Genomic DNA, 4,662 nt, shown 5'->3' with positions numbered 1-4,662 from the left:
ACTGAGAAACCAGAGAAAGAGTTTCTCCTGCAACCCGTTCCTTTTTTGCTAGATGAACGAACGTCTATCCACATGCTCAGTTCTGAGAAATAAGTGTGTGTGAAATCCGTCCTTCACTTAACTTGTAAGGAACACAAAGTTTATTTTCATTTGCAAACTCCACTCCATTCATATATAAGGGGAGTTACGAGCTCCACCTCTGTTTTACAGTGAAAACTGCAGGAACTTCAAACCGGCACTAGGAAACAGACTAGTTACCAGAGTAAAAGTTTCTCCTGCAAACCGTTCCTTTTGTCCTAGGTGAACGAACGTCTCTCCACATGCTCAGTTCTGAGAGATATGTGTGTTTTAAAGCCGTCCTTCACCTAGCTTGTTGGGAACACAAATTTTTTTTCACTTGCAAACCCCTCTCCATACATATATATGGGAATGTACTAGCTCCAACTCGGTTTTACAGTGAAAACTGCAGGAAATTCAAACCGGCACTAGGAATCAGACTGAGAAACCAGAGTAAAATTTTCTCCTGCAACCCGTTCCCTTTGTGGTAGATGAACGAACGTCTTTCCACATGCACAGTTCTGAGAGATAAGTGTGTGTGAAAGCCGTCTTCACCTAGCTTGTTGGGAACACATAGTTTCTTTTCTGTTGCAAACTCCAGTCCATACATATATAAGGGGAGGTACAAACTCCAACTCGATTTTACAGTGAAAACTGCATGAACTTCAAACCGGCACTAGGAATCAGACTGAGAAACCAGAGTAAAAGTTTCTCCTGCAACCCGTTCCCTGTGTGCTAGATGAACGAACGTCTCTCCACATGCTCAGATCTGAGAGTTAAGTGTGTGTGAGAGCCGTCCTTCACCTAGATTGTTGGGAACACAAAGTTTCTTTTCAGTTGCAAACCCCACTCCATACATATATATGGGGAGGTACTAGCTCCAACACGGTTTTAGAGTGCAAACTGCAGGAACTTCATACCGGCACTAGGAAACAGACTGAGAAACCAGAGTAAAAGTTTCTCCTGTAACCTGTTCAATTTGTGCTAGATGAACGAACATCTCTCCACAGGCTCAGTTCTGAGAGGTAAGTCTCTGTGAAAGCCGTACTTCACCTAGCATGTTGGGAACACAAAGTTTCTTTTCACTTGCAAACACCACTCCTTAAATATATATGGGGAGGTACTAGCTCCAACTCGGTTTTACAGTGAAAACTGCAGGAACTTCAAAACGGCACTAGGAATCAAACTGAGAAACCAGAGTTAAAGTTTCTCCGGCAACCCGTTCCTTTGTACTAGGTAAACGAACGTCTCTCCACATGCTCAATTCTGAGAGATAAGTGTGTGTGAAAGCCGACTTCACCTAGATTGTTGGGAACACAAAGTTTCTTTTCAGTTGCAAACTCCACTCCATACATATATAAGGGGAGGTACTAGCTCCAACTCGGTTTTACAGTGAAAACTGCAGGAACTTCAATCCGGCACTAGGAAACAGACTGAGAAAGCAGAGTAAAAGTTTCACCTGTAACCCGTTCCCTTTGTGCTAGGTGAACGAACGTCTCTCCACATGCTCAGTTCTGAGAGATAAGTGTGTGTGAAAGCCGACTTCACCTAGCTTGTTGGGAACACAAAGTTTCTGTTCATTTGCAAACTCCACTCCATACATATATATGGGGAGGTACTAGCTCCAACTCGGTTTTAAAGTGCAAACTGCCGGAACTTCAAACCGGCACTAGGAAGCAGTCTGAGAAACCAGAGTAAAAGTTTCCCCTGCAACCCGTTCCCTTTGTGCTAGATGAACGAAAGTCTCTCCACATGCTCAGTTCTGAGAGATAAATGTGTGTGAAAGCCTTCCTTCACCTAGCTTGTTGGGAACACAAAGTTTCTTTTCATTTGCAAACTCCACTCCATACATATATATGGGGAGGTACTAGCTCCACCTCTGTTTTACATTGAAAACTGCAGGAACTTCAAACCAGCACAAGGAAACAGACTGAGAAAACTGAGTAAAAGTTTCTACTGCAACCCGTTCCATTTGTGCTAGATGAACGAACGTCCCTCCACATGCTCAGTTCTGAGAGATAATTGTGTGTGAAAGCCGTTTTTCACCTAGCTTGTTGGGAACACAAAGATTCTTTTCAGTTGCAAACTCCATTCCATACATATATATGCTGAGGTACTAGCTCCATCGCGGTTTTACAGTGAAAACTGCAGGTACTTCAAACCGGCACTAGGAAAAATTCTGAGAAACCAGAGTAAAATTTTCTCCTGCATCCCGTTCCCTTTGTGCTAGATGAACGAACGTCTCTCCACATGTTCAGTTCTGAGAGATAAGTGTGTGTGAAAGCCGTCCTTCACCTAGCTTGTTGGGAACACAAAGTTTCTTTTCACTTGCAAATTCCACTCCATATATATATATGGGGAGGTACGTTCTCCAAATCTGTTTTACAGTGAAAACTGCAGGAACTTCAAACCGGCACTAGGAAACAGACTGAGAAACCAGAGAAAGAGTTTCTCCTGCAACCCGTTCCTTTTTTGCTAGATGAACGAACGTCTCTCCACATGCTCAGTTCTGAGAGATAAGTGTGTGTGAAAGCCGTCCTTCACCTAGCTTGTTGGGAACACAAAGTTTATTTTCAGTTGCAAACTCCACTCCATTCATATATAAGGGGAGTTACGAGCTCCACCTCTGTTTTACAGTGAAAACTGCAGGAACTTCAAACCGGCACTAGGAAACAGACTGAGATACCAGTGTAAAAGTTTCTCCTGCAAACCGTTCCTTTTGTCCTAGATGAACGAACGTCTCTCCACATGCTCAGTTCTGAGATATATGTGTGTTTGAAAGCCGTCCTTCACTTAGCTTGTTGGGAACACAAAGTTTCTTTTCAGCTGCAAACACCACTCCATACATAAATATGGGGAGCTACTAGCTTCAAATCTGTTTTACAGTGAAAACTGCAGGAACTTCAAACCGGCACTAGGAAACAGACTGATAATCCAGAGTAAATTTTCTCCTGCAAACCATTCCCTTTGTGCTAGATGAACGAACGTCCTCCCACATGCTCAGATCTGAGAGATAAGTGTGTGTGAAAGCCGACTTCACCTAGCTTGTTGGGAACACAAAGTTTCTGTTCAGTTGCAAACTCCACTCCATACATATATATGGGGAGGTACTAGCACCAACACGGTTTTACAGTGCAAACTGCAGGAACTTCAAACTGGCACTAGGAAGCAGACTGAGAAACCAGAGTAAAAGTTTCTCCTGCAACCCGTTCCATTTGTGCTAGATGAACGAAAGTCTCTCCACATGCTAAGTTCTAAGAGATAAGTGTGTGTGAAAGCCGTCCTTCACCTAGCTTGTTGGGAACACAAAGTTTATTTTCTGTTTCAAACACCAATCCATACATATATATGGGTAGGTACTAGCTCCAACTCGGTTTTACACTGAAAAATGCAGGAACCTCAAACCGACACTAGGAAACAGACTGAGAATCCAGAATAAAAGTTTCTCCTGCAAACCGTTCCCTTTGTGCTAGATGAACGAACGTCTCTCCACATGCTCAGTTCTGAGAGATAAGTGTGTGTGAAAGCCGCCATTCACCTAGCTTTTTGGGAATACAAAGTTTCTTTTCAGTTGCAAACTACATTCCATACATATATATGGGGAGGTACTAGCTCCAACTCGTTTTTAAAGTGCAAACTGCCGGAACTTCAAACCGGCACTAGGAAGCAGTCTGAGAAACCAGTGTAAAAGTTTCTCCTGCAACCCGTTCCCTTTGTGCTAGATGAACGAAAGTCTCTCCACATGCTCAGTTCTGAGAGATAAATGTGTGTGAAAGCCTTCCTTCACCTAGCTTGTTGGGAACACAAAGTTTCTTTTCAGTTGCAAACTCCACTCCATACATATATATGGGGAGGTACTAGCTCCACCTCTGTTTTACATTGAAAACTGCAGGAACTTCAAACCAGCACAAGGAAACAGACTGAGAAAACTGAGTAAAAGTTTCTACTGCAACCCGTTCCATTTGTGCTAGATGACCGAACGTCCCTCCACATGCTCAGTTCTGAGAGATAATTGTGTGTGAAAGCCGTCTTTCACCTAGCTTGTTGGGAACACAAAGATTCTTTTCAGTTGCAAACTCCATTCCATACATATATATGCTGAGGTACTAGCTCCATCGCGGTTTTACAGTGAAAACTGCAGGAACTTCAAACCGGCACTAGGAAAAATACTGAGAAACCAGAGTAAAATTTTCTCCTGCAACCCGTTCCCTTTGTGCTAGATGAACGTACGTCTCTCCACATGTTCAGTTCTGAGAGATAAGTGTGTGTGAAAGCCGTCCTTCACCTAGCTTGTTGGGAAGACAAAGTTTCTTTTCACTTGCAAACTCCACTCCATATATATATATGGGGAGGTACGTTCTCCAAATCTGTTTTACAGTGAAAACTGCAGGAACTTCAAACCGGCACTAGGAAACAGACTGAGAACCAGAGAAAGAGTTTCTCCTGCAACCCGTTCCTTTTTTGCTAGATGAACGAACGTCTCTCCACATGCTCAGTTCTGAGAGATAAGTGTGTGTGAAAGCCGTCCTTCACCTAGCTTGTTGGGAACACAAAGTTTATTTTCAGTTGCAAACTCCACTCCATTCATATATAAGGGGAGTTACA

This window comes from Camelus dromedarius, unplaced genomic scaffold, assembly GCF_036321535.1.
Source record: "Camelus dromedarius isolate mCamDro1 unplaced genomic scaffold, mCamDro1.pat HAP1_SCAFFOLD_123, whole genome shotgun sequence".
NCBI classification, from domain to species: Eukaryota; Metazoa; Chordata; class Mammalia; order Artiodactyla; family Camelidae; genus Camelus; species Camelus dromedarius.
The sequence above is the reverse complement of the archived record's forward strand: the minus strand, read 5'-3'. Positions refer to the sequence as shown.